General features: G+C 39.4%; 1 protein-coding gene across 3 annotated transcripts in view; it reads right to left on the bottom strand.

The window, feature by feature from the left end:
- Nucleotides 1-20,305, bottom strand: part of PARD3B (par-3 family cell polarity regulator beta) — a 1,417,836-nt gene that overhangs the window by 229,421 nt on the left and 1,168,110 nt on the right. The window lies entirely within an intron of this gene.

The following is a 20,305-nucleotide window of genomic DNA, read 5'->3' as shown; positions in this document are numbered from 1 at the left end:
CCAATTGGCAGCATCAGCATGGATGGTGAAGAGACTGAGATAGTTAACAGCTTTAGTTTATTTGGCTCCATAGTCAACACTCTTGGTGCCAGCAGCCAGGAAATCAAGAGATGAATTGCATTGGGAAATTAAGCTGTCAGAGACCTCTCCAGAGTACTGAAGAGCAATGACTTCAGGCTGGAGACTAAGGTGCACCTGATCTGGGCTACAGTTTTTGCAATTGCATGCTATGCATTGGAGAGTCGGACAGTGAATAGGGATGATAGAAAGAGAATTGATGCCTTTGAGCTGTGGTGCTGGAGAAGAGTGTTGAATATATCATGGACTCCTAGGAGAGCAAACAGGTTTGTCCTGGAGAGGGTGAAGCCAGAATGCCCCTTGGAGACAAGGATTCTGAAGCTTCATAAGACATACTTTGGACATGTTGCAAGGAGGGACTGGTCCTTGGAGAGGGACATCATGTTTGGGAGAGTGGAGGGAGAGCACAGGAGAGGAAGACCCTCGATGAGATGAATCGATTCTGTGAGTGGGGTGGTGGGAGTGAGTGTATCAGAGACAGTGAGGTTGGCACAGGATTGAGAAGGATTTAGGGCCCTTGTACATAGGGTTGTTATGAGTCACAAGTGACTCGAAAGCACAACAACAACAACAGCAATGTACTGCAACAGTCTCCTAAATAGATGTAGCTCTTCCTAAACAACCTGAGTTGTCGCTTTCCAGTTTATTCAAGATCACTTCATTCCGAAAGGCAATGGCATAGTCTATGGAGTCATTTTAGATCTCTAACCTTTGCCACAGGATCTTTATAGTGAAACAATAGGTGTTTTGATATTTTGCCTACTGATAGCTGGGCTGACTGCTGAAATACAGGCTGATTTTCATTAACGTTCTCTGTAAATGGAATATATTTGTGTGAACAGTATGTCTTTGGTGTGATTGTAAGAAAATCTCCCATTGGGTAGGGATGTGTGTTGAAGAATCCATCAGATTTTTTTTTATATTTTTCCTTTGATTTCACTATTTGGGGTCCTTGAAGTCCCTGTGTAATCTTTTAAAGAAAAGAACTTGCAAAAATTGATTTAAATATGAAAAAGAAATACAGAGGCCTTCTGGTTACTAAAAGCAGTGGGATCGGTGGTAATTTATAAGAGACTTTTAAGTTTTTTGGTTACACAAATGGGGATCATTGTGTCTCATTACACAGGGGCTACGGACAGAGTAAAAGAGTGAAGAAATTAATAGGCTCCTGACAGAGATGAATTGGCACATATAAGTGAATTAAACACCATTACTGGCAGAACTCCACAGCTCTAGAGCCTTAAGTGATATTACAAAATGCTACTGCTAATCAGTGCCAATGTATAGACTACTGGGAAAGAGAGTAGAAAAATATACTTAGGTGGATTCCAGAGCCATCTGAATTTTGAGAATTTGACATTTAATCTTGAAAGTGTTAGATCAGCTCTTCTAAATTCCCAGCTATGTGTTAAAATGTAAAGGTCACTGTGGCATGTTATTGGACACTGGTGATCCTGAGGGTTTTAGGAGGTTTTCAGTACTAATGAGGATAGGGTGTGACCTTACATCACCAGGCAAACAAGGGGCACGAGGTACCGAGCGAAAGAATGAAGATGATACTGGCTCAGGTGGGTACAGCTGCTACTAAAGAAAAAGAATACACCTGAAGTCCCAGATTCAGTGAATATGAGAGCAATATGGACTAGAAGCAAAAGATCTGGCCTGGATATTGTTGTTTGCTGTTGTTATGTGCCGTCCAGTCGTTTGTGACCCATAGCGACCCTATGTACAACAGCCCTAAACCCTGCTCTATCCTGTGCCAATCTCATTGCCTCTGACACACCCATCCCGATTACCCCAGTCACTGAATCAATCCACCTCATAGAGGGTCTTCCCCTCCTGCGCTGTCCCTCTACTCTACCCAGCAAGATGTCCCTCTCCAAAGACCTGTCCCTCCTTACAACATGTCCAAAGTATGTCAGGCGAAGCCCCAGAATCCTTGCCTCCAAGGAGCAGCCAAGGCCTGGATATAAAATAAAAAAACAACGGCAAGAAGCTTTGCCGCAATCTGAAAGGCACACAGTTCAAATCCACGGGTTGCTCTGCCAGAAAACGATAAGCAATCTCCTCTTGTCTGATTTACTGCCTCTGAAAACCTACTTGGAAGGTTAGCTATAGTTTGGTTCTGACTCACTGGTACACAACAAAAGGAACAACAAAATCCCTCAGTATATTCTCTCCAAACCCAAACAGCTTTGTTTGCACATGGTAGCTAGGAATATTTTACAAGACATCAAACCCTTTGTAAAAATTGTTAGAAGTCATGATTTTCAAGGAATTTTCTCTTTTGGCAGAACATTTTTTTCCTTTCCTCTTTTATTTATGTATTTTATGTATTCTATTCTCTCTTTCTCTTTTTTTTTTAGAGTAGAGAGGAGCAGAAAAGACTTTAGGGAGGGGAGAAAAAAAAAATAACAACAAGAAGCAACTGAAGGTATAGAACGTAACAACAGAAATGCATAACATTTATTCTCATGCCACCAAAGATGAAAATAAATGTCAGGAAAGATTATTGCATTTCTTTTTTGACTCGGCAAAAACCACATGCCCTACACATAAATAATTAGAAGAATTTAGATTTTTGCAAAAGACAGCTTGAATCTCTATGGGGTTTTGAATTAAGATGAAAGGAAGATTACACAGTAGGGCACCCGTTAAGGGGCCTTGCCTGTCCTCTTTCCATTCCTGTTAGACCTAGATTCGTGGATGTTTGTTTTGAATAATTTTTTATAAAGATGATAACTCGTCTCACTCTACAACAAACACGTTTTTGCTGGGACAGTGCCGACTCCGTTATCAGAGGTTTGCTGCACGATGATGATAGGCATGGATCTCCACTGCAAATACAGGGAAGGCCATCAATGAAGTCAGGGGGCAGGACTTTGCATGGTTGCTCTCCCTCATAAAGTGGGGTGCTTCAAGAGAAACCTCTCAGTACAAAGATGAATATTGGCAGAGGATCCCACCATGCTTGACTTTTAAAACTGACAGGCTCAGAGCACTGGTATCTGGCCCAGCAGATCTTTATTTCATCTCTTCTCTTTCTTAGAGGTTTACTCAATAATTAAGCTTGGTGAGTATGTTGAGCTGCTCAGATGAAACACATTCTGTGTATGCAAAGCACTATTTTGTCTAGCATTTTTCTTTTTCAAAACATAACCAAATTTTTCCTTGTTCCTCTCTGCACCACTAGGTGCTACGGTAACCAGTCTCATATTATTCACTCAGTGGGTGAAATAGTAATTTCTTGCAACTATCATGATTGTGTTATGTAGTAGAGTCTCTCTGTGGCGAGGCGGACAAGGCAATCTTTGCAAAAGGGTACATGGAGACAAACGAAACTCTTCGGAAAGAAATGTCAAAGAAATTGGGTGGTGGTGTTACTCTGACTCTCCCTCCAGTCACCAATTTAATGTGAGGATTTTAATTTCTTATAATCATTGCCTCTTGGAAGTCCTCTGATCTATTAGAAGTCAAACTGATACAGTGTCTATTTTTTTTAAAAATTGGGAAAACAGTAAATAAATTCAGTCTGTTGGGTCAACATGATTCTGACTCATGTCAACACCATGTACTGAGGAGTACAGCTGTCCCGTGTGGTTTTCTTGGATGCGATCGGCAACAATGAGTTTAGTGGTGGATCTGAACTCCTAGAGAAGTGCCACCCTTTGGGTACCGGACAATTCCGTGTGGACTACATCACCAGAGGTCATGTGTTCAGTGGCTATCAAACTGGACAAGGTAGCTATACACTCATTTCATGACTGCTGAAAGCTTCAGTCGACTCAGCATGAAATTATTATAAGAGTTTTGGGTATGTAACCTCACTTTATGTTAATCTAGAATTCTTATCAAATTTTGGACAATGAATAAAGAATAACAGAAGACTCAATGTTTTTTAATCATGGTACATTGAAGGAAAGGATCAAATATCCCAGGGGCTGCCAAAAGAACAAAAAGGTCTGTACTAACAGCCCAAATTTCCAGCCACAATTGAATAATTGAGAAATTATGGTATATTCACACGATAGAATACTATGCAACAAGAAGGAACAATTGTAATACAAGCTTATATACGAAGATTAGACATTTTATATGTTAGCAGTAGAGAAGCCATTTTTTTTCTGACAGCCTTTTAATGTCTTAATAATTCTGGCAATAATATGTGTTGCTAAGGTTTATGTTTCCTACCTAGTACATGCTGGCCCAGCTTTGTTACCACTCCCTGAATACATCCTGTAACTGGTGTGGAGCTTGGACATCCAGGAGAAGTCAGAAACAATAATGACTTCCGAACCTGAAGAAATCTCAACTGTCAACCGCAATGAAATTTGTGTAACCCCCATCCCAATTTTTGTATATAAACCCAATCTTTGCTTCTCCTCAGGGTCAGAACGGGTTGGGAAATAGCTGACAATTCTTACCTGCATGTAATAAAAGGTTTGTTAATCTCTAACATTGACTGAGTGTTTAAATCTCACATTTTCTGCCATAACCCAATGATTTTGTAAATGCCTGCCTAACTTGGGAGGGACTGGAGAGCACCATGCTAAGTGAACTAACTCAGTGCCATAAGGACAAATACTGCATAAGACCATTATTGTGGAATGTGTATGAGGATCCAAGGAGAATAGGGAGGTAGCAGAGGGGTGAGGATGGGTGGGGTGAGGGGTGGGGGAATCATAGGGTCACACAATTTGATGGATAGAGAGAGGAGTGGGTAAAGGAAATGGGAAAGATCCAGTGTAAAAAACAATGTATATGAACTTTCTAAGTAAACCAGTATAAAATAAAAATTTATTTTTTTAAAAAAGCAAACGGTCTGTAGTAGAGAGAGGGAGGATAACCAGGGTGCTCCTGAGAGGGAAGGATTGTGAAACTTAGTCTCACACACTTGGGACATATTATCAGGAGAGGCTGGTCCTAGAAAAAAAGACATCATACTAGGAAAGGTGGAGGGTAAGACAAAGTGGAAGACCTTCAACAAGATAGAATGATACAATGACTTAACAATGGGTGGAGTGTATAAAAAATTCATGAAGGATGGTGCAGGATAGGGCAAGGCTCTGATCTGGTTTCCACAGGGATTGCTTGGAGTGGGCACCTAACAATAATATCACTGAATAACAATGAATACATGACAGTGTATCACCACAGCCCCAAGAATCTAATACAACTTTCTGAAGGTATATATGCTTCACATTGTGTCACTTCAAGAGGCACATGATGTGTTTGTCCTACTTTACACCCTCATGTCACCACTGTCAAGTTTCCTATCAATCTTTCATTTAATCATTTGCTCAGTTGATGATTATTGCCCAAATTATTTCATTACAGCTTGCAAATTGGTTTTGAAATTCATTATTCCTTCTACATTTATTAAGTTCTTTTGAAAAGAAAAAAATTCCCTCAACAATTTAAATTTCCTTTTTTGTACTAATCTGAAATGTATCTAGTACAGGGAATGTAGAATACATACTTATTTCTTTTTAACTATTGATTTTTAGAGGAAGGATTTAGTGCACTAGATACTTCCAGAGTGACAAATAAGTGGTTAGGTATCTTTCTTGAGGGAGGGGAGGTGAATTGAAATTATCTAAATATATATGCTTAAGTGTCTCAATCATTTGCATTCGTTATTCATTATATTTCACGTTGTTGTTGTTGATTGCTGTCAAGTTGAGCATGACTCATAGTGACTCTGAACAAAAGGCTTGAAGCTTTTATCGCCATTTATCAAAGTTCATAGAGGTCACATAGTTTGTCCCAAATTTAGGGAACACTGGTGACGTGGTGGCAAGAAGCTGCACTGCAATCCCAAAGGCTTGTGGTTTGAATCCACCAGCTGCTCCAAAGGAGAAGGATGAGCAATAGCCAATAGACACTTTTTAAAAAAAATTTGGTGCTTTTGTCCTTTTGGTGTGAGAGCTTCCTTCTTTTCTGATAAATAAGTTGTTCCAGGTGTGTGTTGAATATTTCCTGCTGCAAACTTAGGATCAGCCATTTATCAAAGAAAATCTATTTCTTTCTAATGAGGGATATTATCTAGAGAGTAAATCACCCCTTTAAATAGTACTTAATGCCGTTGGGTTATCATTGTTTTCATTTTTTCTAATAGTCAACTAAACTCACTGCCATGTGGCTCGAATCGAAAATACACATTTTCAGAAAAAATAATCAATCATGAGTTCAATACTGATATTTCAGACCTCAGCATTACAGAATTTCTATTTTAAAAAATTAAAAAGTTTTTCTTTTCCTTTACATGGAAAATCTTGGTTCTCACTAATATTGGCATAATAATTTATTGGTATTATCAAATGATTTTAAATTATTAAAACAGTATTACTAACAGATTGCTGTACAGCATTTGAGAGTCTATCCCCCCAAAAAACCCACAGAAACAATAAAAAAAGAGTTTATCATAGCTCTACGTTTCATTAGACTGTATCTCTCTAAGTAGAGAAGAGTCTTGAACATACCATGGACTGCCAGGAAAATAGGTCAGTATTGGAGAGGATGAAACCAAGTTTCTCTTTGGAGGCGAGGATTTTGAAGTTCCAGCTCACAGACCTTGGGCATATGGCCAGGAGGCACTGATCCTTGGAGAAGGACATCATGCTCAGAAGGGTAGAGGGACAGCACAGGAGAGATAGACTTCAGATGAGAGGGCAATTGGAGTAGGTGAGTCAGTGAGATTGGCTCAGGTCAGGGCAGCCTTCAGGGCTGTTGTACGTAGGGTCACTATGAACCGCAGGCGATTTGATGGTATATAACAACAAGAACAATAAGGGGAGTAAAAATGTTTTGCTTTAACATCACTTGGGTTACTTTTCTTTCTTGAGTGGTTTTGAAATCTATTTTACAGTTAGATCATTTATTTTGGTTTCCTTTAAATTTTTCAGGAATTGCTTTTTTCTTTTTATTTAATCTTATTTGTAAAGCATATAAGATGATTTTGTTTCTAATCTCAAATCTACAACCTAATTCAGTTTCTCATCTTCTGTTCATCTATAGCTCTCATGCCTGTATTCTTCATTCTAAGTAAGTAATCATACTTGCTTATTTTACAAATAAAAGTAGACATATTTATACACTTATATTCTTTTTTCTTTCTGCAAAAGGTAGCATGCAGTATTTGTCTTTTTGTACACTCTGGTTTTCCACATAGAATATCTGGAATTGTTTGGTACCATTGAGTACGACTCATAGCAACCCTCTAAATAACAGATGGGAATTTGGGCCTATCCTGGGCCATCCTCATCATTCCTTGACATAGGTTGGCTCACTGGTACAGTCACTCTATCAATTCATCTCATTTAGAGTCTTCCTGTCTTCTGCCAACTCTCCACTTTTCCAAGCATGATGTCCTTCTCCAAGGAACAGCCTAGTTTATGAGACATACATAGCTTTGTCATCGTTACATCCATGGAGCCCTCTGGCTGCATTTTCCCCAAGAAACATCTATTTGTAGATTTGGAAGGCCATAGGACAGTTAGTACTCTTCAACACCACAGTTCAAAGGCATCAATTCTTCTTCTGTCAACCATATTCACTGTCCAGCTCTCAGACGCATAACAAGTGATTGAAAAAAACAGGTGTTGAATCAGGCACACCTAAGTCTTTGAACTGACACTAATCCTTCTCAGTATTTTGTGATAGGATACTATCCACACATATACAAGGAAGTGCTCTTAATATGACTATTATTCAAATATGTGCACTAACAGATAAGCCTAAGAGGAGAAAATTGAGCATTTTTACCTATCTTTACAGTTTGAAATTGATCAAACATGCAATCAAGATGCATTACTGATAACTGGTAGCTGGAATGTAAAAACAGGAATATATAGTTAGTGACAGAATTTAGGCTGGAAATGGAGTGATCAAATTTTGTACACTCAATGGTTTATTCATTACAAATACTTTTTTTAAAAAAACATAAACATTGATCTTACACACAGACCTCACCAGGTGGACTACATAGGAATCAGAATGATTACAGCTGTGGAAGGAAACTGGAGAAGTTCTGTATCAGCAGTGAAAATGAGGCTAGATGCTGGCTCTCGCATAGACCCACCATTACTCATATCCAAGTTCAGATTGAGGCTGAAGGAAATAAAAATAAGTTCATAGAACCAAAATTTAATCTTGAGTCTATCCCATCTGAATTTAAAAGTAATCTTAAAAACAGGCTGGGGGTGGCTGGGAAGAATAGTTTGAAATACTGACCACAAATGATTGAAAACCAGATGAGTTGTGGGAGCACCTTACAGACAGGAAAGAAAACAATCCAAATTGATATCAGAAGAGATTTTCTAGAAATTTAGAGAATTTGTTCAAATTTTTATTTGAATTTTGTAAATAAACTAGTAGAAAATTTTAAAAAATTAAAAAGAATAAAAAAAGAAAAGATATTAGAAATTTTTTATTATTTTTTATAAAACAAAGACTTTTATTTCTTATAAAGCTCTTTATAAAGTAACAATTTTCTCATTTTCATAAAAACTACATAGTCTACTGTGTGGATATTCTATTGTTTATTTCATGATTCAAGTACTCATGGGAATTTGTGTAACTTTTGCTATTAAAATACTGGCCTAATGAAAAACCTTATGCAAAAGTCAGTCCACATTTCTGCCATTGTGCCTTTGGGACGAATTCATAGAAGTAGAATTATTGGGTAAAGGAGAATCGTAGATAAACTTCTTTTTTTATGTTCTGAATAATTTTCTTCCATGGTGGTCATAATTGCATTATCAACCTATATTTCTTCCCAGTCTCACCAAGAGAATACTGGGTACAATTTTAGGATATTTGATAACTATAGGTGAGCAGAGATATTCCAGTGAAGTTTTAATTAGTCTGTCTCTTATTATGTGTTGCGAAGTATCTTTTCATATATTTAAGGGCCATTTTCATTTCCTTTTCTGTGTGAGTTATCTGTATCTTTTCTGGGTTTTGCTATCAGATTTGGACATTTCTCCTCCTCCCATTTCCCTTGATATTTCAAAGAACTTTGTATAGTAGCAATATTAGCCCTTAGTGATGTAAGGTGTATACGTATTTTCTGGGTTTGTCACTTGCCTTTCATGATTGACTTAATAATCACTGGTGAATGTTGCACACTTTATACCTTACCTACAAAGTTGTATAAAATGTTGTTGCTAGTGCAGGTTATTTTGTGACTAATTTTGTCTCCCGCAGGATGAGGTAACAATACAGTTCTGACTGCTCTGACTTGTGCTGGGAAGATGTAGACACTGCAATTCTTTTTGTCACTACTGTGTGAGTCTAAATGACAGAGCAAGAGATGAAGAGGCAGCAGCAGAGGAGATGTGCTACCTGTCGTGGTGAGAGTAGCTGAGGTCAGAAGAGGTTTTCAGTGGAGGGAGACGGGGTAAAAGAAGCCGTGTCATTAAAAGAGATTAGGAACTACCTGCTGAACAGCTTTCTTTTTTGACAGTAGGGATAATTTTCCCCGCTATCATGTCTGCTTTTACAATAGAAACTGCAATTAGGTCACTACAATTATCCTTTTTATTTCAAGCGAACAAGCACAGCTTCGCCAGATTTTTCTTATAAATTTTGTTTCAAAGCTGTAAGCTATATATCTAGTCAAGCGCAATTACAGGTGGTTGGTTGGTTTGTTTTTTTTTTTTTTTACATCTACATCAGTATTACTGTTATGATGTGTAGTTAGGGAATGAGATTGATGAAATACTATCTCCCTTCTCTTACAATAAAGAAATAAGTATGTTTTTGCAAAGATTGGTTCACAAACTCCTTAATACTAATTCACCCTTAAAGTTAGTATAATTAAATGCTAATTTAAAATGCTGTTGTTGTATACCATTGAGTCGGAACCAACCCTTAGCAGCTACGCAGAGGCACTTAACTGCACAGAAGGAGACTGCCCGTTTTTTTTCCAGCAAAGCAGCTGGTGGATTCAAACTGCAGGCCTTTGGGATTGCAACACAGCTTCTTACCACTAGGCTATCATAATTCTCTATTTTAGAGCAGGCATTTTATGAAATGAAAATAGGCAATTTATTCAAGCTTTTCTCTAAGAAGAGAGCTACGTTGGCCTAGTGGAAAGGAAGTTATGCTACCAAGCCAAAGGTGGGTGATTTTCATCTACGGCCCTCGGCCAGATTCAAACTGTTTTCTTGTCAAACATTCTTCTAGGCGGTATAGCACTGGTCTGTGTGTTGCTGTACAGAGGTAACTCATGGTTGCTGTCATGCTGAAGCCTCTGACAGTGATGTGCCTATCGTGGTAATGGGCACCCATGGTGGACAGTGTTGGCTGGAGCTTCCCGAGCCTGGAAGCAGGAGCTGCATCCACTTCCGAAATGGCTTGCCTCCGGACACTCTATGTACCAACAGTGCTCAGGCTGTTCGTTCACAGGGTCACTATGAGTCATCTACAACCCGACAGCACCAAACAACAACAACAACTTCTCTTTCTACACACAAATCACACATTGAGTCACTCCTGGTGTGTGGAATTAATGCTAGACCTCAATACAGCATCTTGAATGGATAACGAAAACATCCAAGCCACTACTCTGAACTGGTTCTGACTCCTGGTGACTTTTCACCCTTCAACCCTTCTGAGGTTGTAAATCTTTATGGGAAAACTGTGCTTAATCTTCTTCCTCAGAGTGATTGGTGAATTTGAACAGTTGACCTTTCAGTTAACAACCTACTTTGTAATACAGTCTGCCACGAGGGCGCCTTAACTTAGAAGACTAGTGTGCCTGGTATACTAAATGTCATGAAGCAAAGGGCATTTGGTGCTTATTTTCTCCAAATCTTGAATGTTGATGGAGGACAAAGCAGCATAGTTTGAGAAACCTCTCATGGTCAAAGTGGTCTTAGCCTTCCAGGTCTGGAGATCCCAACAAAGTGAACTGGTTCTCTGGCTAGTTGGGATGCCCACAGAAATGATTTTCATATTTCAAATGACCCAGAATCATCCACATTTTCCAGTGTTAATTTTTTAAAAATCTATTTGGTGCTGAGTTATTTTATATTCTAAAGTCATGACAGTCATTTCCCATTCTTACCTGTTGTATTTTTACAATGTAAATTGGCAAGATTCTTTACTACCTTCCCACTGCTACGAAATACTATCATTTAGAGAATTGCCATTTAGCAAAGCTCTCATATTTTTGCAATATACATTTTCCCTAAATTTATACCTTTCCCAGATGCATTAAACCTTCTTCATTCCTAATGCACTGAGTTCCTGTAATTTGTATTCTCCTAAATGTGGACAAATTTCTCAGAAATGCTTAGTAAACATCTTGAGCTTTCATTGGGAAATTAGCCCCAAAGGGGGGGTGGGGATCCATACAAAAAGTGCTTACTATCTTTTCTGATAATGCATAGTATCTACAGAGCAATTCTATAGCTAAGGTTCCTACAGAAAGTGTTGAAAGTATAGAAAGTGAAAGTATTGAAGATGCTCCCTCCCTAACCTGCTGTCCAAATCAATCCTGAAGAAGTGAAGAAGGAGTTGTAATCATCTGTCCTGAGTGGACTCTGTGGGTTCGAAGAATGCTTGTTGCCTGCAATCTTATTCCTATAGTTATTGATACTCACATAAAAACAAACAAACAAACAAACAAAAGACAACAACAACAACAAACCAACAGGCTTGTTGAATTTTATATATCCTGTATACCCAGTCCTGGTGTCAAAGTGGTAAGCAAAGAGAAAAACACTTACTCAGTACTAAAATTATCTGGATTAGAGATATTTTTTCCAATCTTAGGGATCTTCAGGGTTATATTTGCAAAAATAAATGACACATCTTTGACATAATACATGGTATAGTATATGGAAAATAATGGAGATAAATCACTTAGGCTGACTGTTTTGAGTATTCTAAGTTTACATAAATTTCCTGGGAAAGAAACAGGAAAAAGATGGAGAATAAGTGGAAATTAGCTACATTTCCTTTCAACTCTTCTTTTCCTTCCATTTTTGTCACCTGAATGTCACACCTGGCCAGTTCTCTTCTGAATGTGTTGATGATCTTTGCCATCTCAAGCGGATTGACATAAAAATATGCTGAAGCATTGGAACATGGTCATCCACACAATGTGTGCTGCTCAGTTTCCTTTGCTGGGTTATTTTATTTTATTTTTTTTCTTTTTCTTTCCTTTAGCTATAAATGCCAGACTTCCCAGGGCCCTGAACAGCCAGCTCCAGGTTATTCAGATTCTTTTTGATAATAATCCATTGGTTTAACAAGAGCTCTGGATCACGCTACCCACCTCCACAGGGCCTAGGGGAATCACCTTAGGTTTCCATACCTGCATCTGAGACTGGGATAAGTATAAATCTTACACCTGGCATTTCCATCCAGTCAACACTGAGGCGACACTTATTCTAAAAAGTTAGGTTCCTTGGAGGAATGTTTTAAATAGAGTGAAACGTACAGTTGTTGTTTTGTTTTGTTTTAGACGTTGTTGTTGTAGTTATGTGCCATTAAGTCAAGTATGGCCCCTCGCAGCCCTATAGGCAACACATCTGAACCGTGTCCTATCCTGCGCCATCTTCATCATTATTGACATATTTGAGCCCATTGCAGCAGTCACTGTGCCGCTCATTCTGGCTGAGGGTCTTTTCTTTCTTTTGATGACCCTCTACCTTTCCAAGCATGATGTATCTACCTTTCCAAGGAAAAGCCTCCCCTAAATAGAAGCCTAAAATATGTGAGATGAAGCTTTGATAGGTGATGATATGTATTGAAAATTTTATTCAACTATATTATTTTCTGAAGCGTTTGTTTAGAATTGCAATTTTGGCCTTTTTTAGATGTGGCTCTGTCCTTGAAACACCAAACAGAATGTTCTACAAGTACAGAAAAAAGGTGGGGGAGAGGGAAATGGAGTCTCACAGACAATTCTATTTCAGTCACTTAGTGATGGCTTTCCATGTAGTAAAAGGAGTTCTGGTGGAATAGTTCACAGTGAGCTGTTAATCAAAAGGCTGTTCGTCTCCTGTGGTCTGAAACCACCAGTGGTTCCTTGGGAGAAAGACAGCCAGTCTCCTGTAAAAATTTACACCCTCAGAAACCTGATAGCTGGAACTGGCTTGCTGGTCATAAGCTGAGACTATCATGTAGTAACAACTGTGCTAGCTTTGATGAAATGAAAAGGTACATCTGAGAGGCAGGTGGAAGAAATGACTCTATCAAATTTGCAAACCAAAGTTTCCCTTTTGCTTCCAAAAAGGGATCCAATGGGGTCTTCCTTAATAGAAGACCAGGCATGAAGTGAACCAATGCCAAAGAGTATCCTTGTCCTTTGTCCCTCCTTGTCTCGCCAAACCCACACAAGATGAAATATAAAAACAGGTAACGCCAACCTTAAAGCACTGTCTCCATCGACTTATCAGATGGTGTCCACTGTGTCCACAGCAAATCTTTCAAAGAGCAATTGGCTAATTGGTGAACAAGATTGCCATCAGGAATGTCACTATTCCTGTTTCACTGCATCGCAATGAGAAAGTATTCTACCACAATGCCAGGCTTAAATCAAAGAATAGTGAGGCTGTGAGGAAGGGCCTATTATATCACATGTATGTATGCAAGAGCATAGGATACATATACATGGTATTGAACATTACCAATGAAGAGTTTCCTTTTTGAGATGATGAGTAATGAATATTTTTTTTCCAATGGAATTTCATGTTCAAAATTCTTCCTTACAAGTATTTGTTCCTCCATAATCTCAACAGACCACTCCAGACATACTCTGTTGCATGCTCTTTCTTAGCTCTGACTACAGCAAGAATTCCATTACTCCACTGGTTCTCTCTTGTTTAGTCTTCTTGGTGGCCCTTTGCTCTAGCTTTTTGCTATAATTAACATAGGTGATCCTTTAACTGTTGAAACTATCTATAGAAGGCCTTTTATTGGAGACATAACTTGAACACAGAATTTGTAGTGTTGAAAAGAAGGGAGGGATTAGTGTTTTGGTTATGGTTAGTAGGGATTCTAGTAGCCCACGCTTTATGAGAAAATCTAGAGGTGCGAGAACATCATGTGATTCCTTCCATCACTCCCTGAAGTGTACAGCTTATTCATAGCTCCCTCTAATAGCAGAAAGGCAGCACACATGGTAGAGGGAGAAGGAAAAATACACTAGGTATCTCCTTGCAGTGAGGATCCTTTCTTTACATGGTGTCCTGGATGTCCTTATTTAAAACAGCAAATTCTTAACTGCTGCTCTGCTTGCAATAACAATTCCAAGTCTTACTTATTATGACTTATGAGGATATCTAATTGGATATTGCTTCCTCTGTGACTTCAGTTAATGTCATTCTTATCCTTTGTTATTAAGCTACAATCCTGTGGCTTCCTTTGCTTCAAGCTTGATTGAAAAACAAAACAAAAAATTGTCATCAGGTTAATTCCAATTCATGAGCAAACTTTTGGAGAGAATAGATCACCCAACAGGGTTTCTCAAACTCTTATCTTGATGGAAACAGACTGTCACATCTTTCTTCTGCCGAAGGGCTGGTGGGTTTGAACTGACAAGCTTTTTCACGAGCAGAGAAGTGCTATTTGCTGCCTGAAACTCTCTGTCCCCATGTTCACCTGCAGATGTCTCAGCTCTGCCATGTGCAGCATTTCTGCTGCTCAGACCACCTATTCTAGCCCCATATCTTCATTATAGTAATCTGTCTTATTTTCCTCTTAGCTGCAATACTACTTGATTTTTTTTCCCCATTTACTTTTCTATGTTTATAAGACCTTAGAGTTTCTTCTGACATCCATCTTGGTCTTTGCCTCCTCCTCCGTCTTTGTAATGACCTTTTCCATTCTTCCTGGATGACACTCTTTTTCTTTTTAATTTTTTTAAAAAAATTATTTTATTATTTTTGGGTATGTACCATCAAATCGGATTTGACTGGTACAGATGAAGATTGTCCTTCCTTCTCCGGGTGGACATCTGGTGGATTTGAACTGTGCCCCTCTATGATTGCACTGTCCTGGACGATATTCTTGATATCTTCCCACAGCTCATCGGGTCTTTGTTCATTAATGCCCAAGGCCTCAAAACAGTTCCTGAGATGGTTTTGAAATTCAGGAGGGATAGACTCAAGGGCAAATTTGGTTCCTGTGAACTTGATTTCATTATCCTCAGCTTCAGTTTGGACTTGTATATGAGGAGTTGGTGATCTGTTCCACAGTCAGCACCTGGCCTAGTTCTCACAATTGACATTGAGCTTCTCCAGCGATTCTTTCTCCATCTGATTCCTATGCATATCATCAGGTGAAATCCATGTATATAGCCTGTGTTTGTGTTTCTTATAAAATGTATTTGCAATCAATAAATCATTGAATGTGCAAAATTCTATCATTATATTTCCTGCTTCATTTCTGTCACCAAGTCCATGTTTTCCCACTGCTGATCCTTCCTCTCTATCCCAACTTTTGCATTCCAGGCACCCATTATTAATAATGCATCTTGATTGCATGTTTGATCAATCTCTGACTGCAAATGTTGGTAGAAAGCTCCTATTTCCTCCTCGTTGGCTCTGGTTGTTGGTGCATATATTTGAATGATGGTGATATTTACTAGACTTCCTTCAATGGGTATGGATATTATTCTGTCCCTCACAACACTGTATTTCAAGATGGATCTAGAAATGACATTTTTTACTATGAAAGCAACCCTGTTTTTCCTCACCTTTTTGTCTCCAGCATAGTAGATCATAGGATTCTCTGACTCAAAATGTCCCACACCAGTCCATCTCATTTCGCCAACACCTAATATGTCGAAATTTATGCGTTCCACTTCTTCCTTAACAATATCCAATTTTCCTGCATTCATGGTTCTTACATTGCATGTTCCAATCACTCGTGTCTGCTTACAGCTGTTCCTCCTCCTATGTGTTTCTATACTTGAGGGCTCAGCCTCACTTGCCATATCTGCTAGTCTAAGTGTGCTTGTTTTATATAGGGTTTTCAAAGGCCTGCTTTTTCAGAAGTGAATGGCCAATCCTTCTTCCTAATCTGTCTTAATTTGATTTCTCAGATTTAAAACATTATCTGACACACAAGCATTTTACAGAGAAGAGCAGATTAAAGATATTTCCTAGTAGTAGAAAAAACCAATAGATTCTGTGTTGTTCCCCCCTTGCCAGGTGTGTTCTGAGCCACCCCTTTCCCTGCTCCACCAGCATTTACAACTACTCCCACCTATTCCATTTAACAACAATCTCCCCTCTCCAGCCCATATGTCAATCATTCTGGGCTTCTGTGATTCCTAATGCCTCAAGCTGCTGGCAGTTTCCTCCTCTAAAAGTAGTATCTCTTGATTTCAGGAGTTTTGAACTTCTGTTCCAGGATTGGCTTCTTGTGCCTTAGGGAGTCTTCTCCTCAGTTTATGCTACATGAATTTTCCAGAGGAGGTTAATCTTAGAGATTTGGTCTATAATGTTGTCTTCTGAAGGCCCTCGGGTCTCAAGATTTGAAGGTGGCCTTGACCTATGGGCTTCTGGGAAAGGGAAAAAATCAAGGTATTAAAGAGTTGAACAGAAGATTCCAGAGGGCAGCATGGGAAGACAAAGTAAAGTGTTACAATCAAATGTGCAAGGAGCTGGAGTCAGAAAATCAAAAGGGCTGAACTCAGCATTTCTTAAGCTAAAGGAACTGAAGAACAAATTCAAACCTCAAGTTGCAATACCTAAGGACGCTTTGGAGAGAATATAAAATGATCCAGGAAGCATTAAAAGAAGATGGAAAGAGTATACAAAGTCATTATACCAAAAGGAATTGGTGGACACAGAAGAATTTCAGGATACAACATATGAGCAAGAAAGAGTCTGTGGTGAGGAAGGAAGAAGTTCAAGCTGGTCTGAAAGAATTGTCAAAAAACAAGGTCCCAGAAACTGATGGCATACTGATTGACATATTTCAACAAACAGATGCTGCCCTGGATGTGCTCATCAATTTATGCCAAGAAATTTGGAGGCCAACCACTTGGCCAACTGCCTGGAAGAGATTTGTATTTGTTCCCATTCCAAAGAAAAGTTATCAGAGTGTGGAAATTATCGAACAGTATCACTGATAGCACATGCAAGCAAAATTCTGTTGAAGATTATCCAAATATGACTGGAACAGAACATGAACAGAGACGTGCCAGGAGTGCAGGCTGGATTTAGAAGAGGCCATGACACTAGGGATACTATATTTAATGTCAGATGGATCTTGGCTGAAAGCAGAGAGTCCCAGATGAATGTCTTTGTTTCATTGATTATGCTAAGGCATTTTAATGTATAGATCACAACAAACTGTGGCTAGCTCTGGGAAGAATGGGAATCACAGAACACTTCATTGAACGTATGCAAAACCTATACTTTGACCCGGAGGCAGTCGTCAGAACCGAGCAAGGAAACACTGCATGGTTCAAAATTGGGAAAAGTGTGCATCAAGGATGTGTCCTATCTCCATATCTTTTCAATCTACATGAGGAAAAAATTATCTTGGAGGCTGGGCTCTATGAGGAGAAGTGTGGCATCAAGATTGGAGGTAGACTCATCAACAATCTGCGTTATGCAGATGACACAACCCTGATTGCTGAAATTGAGGAGGACCTGAAATGCTTGCTGCAGAAGGTCAAGGACTGCAGCTTTCAGTATGGATTGAAACTCAATCAACATCAAGAAAAAAAAAAGATTCTCACCACTGGGCCAATTGGCAGCATTAGGATAAATGATGGAGAGACTGAGATTTTTGACAGCTTCAGTTTGCTTGGCTCTACAATCAATGCTCATGGTACCAGCAGCCAGGAAACAAAAAGAAATATTGCATTGGCAAAGTCTGCTGTCAAAGACCTCTCCAAAGTACTGAAGAGGAACGATGTCAATCTGGAGACTAAGGTGCACCTGATACAGGCCATGGTCTCTGCAATTACTTGCTATGCATCAGAGATCTAGACAAAGGCTAGGGATTATAGAAGGAGAGTTGATGCCTTTGAGCTGTGGTGCTGGAGAAGAGTATTGAATATACAATGGACTGCTAGGAGAACAAACAAGTTTGTCCTGGAGAGGGTGGAGCCAAGCTGCTCCTTGGAGGCAAGGATTCTGAAGCTCTGTCTGAAATACTCTGGACATATTGCAAGGTGGGATCAGTCCTTGGAGAGGGATATCATGCTTGGAAGGGTACTAGGACGGTGCAGGAGAGGAAGATCCTTGATGAGATGGATTGATTCAGTCACTGGGGTAATGGGAATAGGAGTGTCAGAGACAACATTGGCGAGGGATAGAGTAGGGTTTAGGGCTATGGTATATAGAGTATCTATGAGTCTCAGGCAACTTGACGGCACATAACAACAACAACAACAAATAAAACCTTAAGCCTCATGAAAGCAAACGTAATTCACCAACTTCACCCTGCCTGAGCTCAATCTTTTCTCCTTTGAGGCAAGGATTTTGAAGCTCTCACATTCTTTGGCTATGTGGTCAAGCGGGACCAGACCTTGAAGAAGGACATCATGCTTAGAAGGGTGAAGGGACAGCACAGGAGAGGAAGACCCAGGATGAGATGGATTGACACAATAACTGGCGTAATGTGGGTGTGAATAATAGAATCAGTGAGACTGCCTTAGAATAGGGCAGGTTTCAGAGCCATTTTCTATAGGGTCACTATGAGTTGTGGGCAACTCAACGGCACATAACAACAAGCAGCAGCCCAATCCATGGCCCGGTGCCTGGCACACCATCGGTCTTCAGTGATGGGATGGTGGTGGGAGAGACTGGAGAGGTGCATACTGATGATGAGAAGAGAGCCAAAATCCAAGGAAAATTGTTGATCAGGGGGAAATCAGGGGCAGGAATTCTCCCTTAGAATATTGGAGGAAACACAGCCTTTCTTGCTCAGACTTTGACTTCAGCCTGGTGAAACTGGCCGTGAATTTTGGGCCTCCAGGATGGTAAGAAAGTAAAATTATATTGGTTTTATCCACCATGTTTGTGGTAAATTGTTAGAGCATCAACCAGAAATGAACACAGATCATTACTAATTCATAGAGGATGAGGAAAATAAAAATATTCATGCAGGGCCTGTTTTTCCCTCCAGCCACCAGGTAGGAATGTCAGCGTTGGTGATATTTCTATAATTCAGTAATACGAACAATGAAAACTCATCCTCCATAGCATGTCAAGAAAAGTTACCATAATTCCCAATTCTGGAAGCTTTTCCTACAATGTGTGAGATTAAAGATGTGTTTACTGTGTATTGTCGGGGAAGGGACTTAAATGAATGATTCTGGATGTCAATATAATGACTGCACTAGAGACAATACCTGTACACTACACCTACACAATCTGGTCCTCATAGCTGACATCTGTAGGCCTAGAAGGAGAACAGAGGACTGAGAACAGACAGTGGCAGGCTTTGTCCTCAACAAAGATATCTTCTCATCATCTCCCCAAATACATTATACAACACACATTTTCTTTTGCATTTTTAATAAAGCAAAACTTGAAAATGAGCAGCAATCTTTTTTTTTTCTTCCCCTCTCAGAAAATCTACAGTGACCTGCTTGCAAATAAAACAGTGGAAGCATCCCAGAAGAGGCTCTTGGGTTCATTAAAATAATCAGCATATTCCAATATGCATTCCTCCCTGAAATAATAACAATTCACTTTCAATAAATTAATTATGGTTGTAATGAGTGAAATTTACATTTCTATTTCTGCTTTAAGATCTTCCTGGGAGGGGACATTCTCCCCCATCAAGGAGCTCTGAGAACTAGGCCAGTGTTAGAGTAGACAACAGCTGTTGATGGCTCTGCCAACACTCTGAAACACAAGAATGGTGTAGGGAGACAGTGTGCCTGGGTTTGTAGCTTAGTTTGACCACTTTTTTTCTTTTGTGGTCATGGCAAAGTAAATGCTAGCAACAGTATCAACAATAGTCCACAATGGACAAAGGTGAGATGGGTAGCACTGACCACACTTAGATGATCTTCACATGGACACACACCTGTAGTTTTTGACAAGCCTGTACATAGTTTCTTGGAGATCCTTCTGAGCCCCTCATATTTAATAAATGTTGCGAAATAAGGCTGGCCCAAAGGCTCAGGGGAAAGGAGTGCTGTGGTTAATTGAATCTAGTACTTGATGGACAGTGTAGGGTGACGTGGTGTCTATACCTGACAGGCAGCTTTTAAATCAAACCACTGCCATGTTTGATCAGG

The sequence above is a fragment of the Elephantulus edwardii genome, unplaced genomic scaffold, assembly GCF_000299155.1.
Source record: "Elephantulus edwardii isolate Elephantulus edwardi_28Jun2011 unplaced genomic scaffold, EleEdw1.0 scaffold00075, whole genome shotgun sequence".
Lineage (NCBI taxonomy): Eukaryota > Metazoa > Chordata > Mammalia > Macroscelidea > Macroscelididae > Elephantulus > Elephantulus edwardii.
The sequence above is the reverse complement of the archived record's forward strand: the minus strand, read 5'-3'. Positions and strand labels throughout refer to the sequence as shown.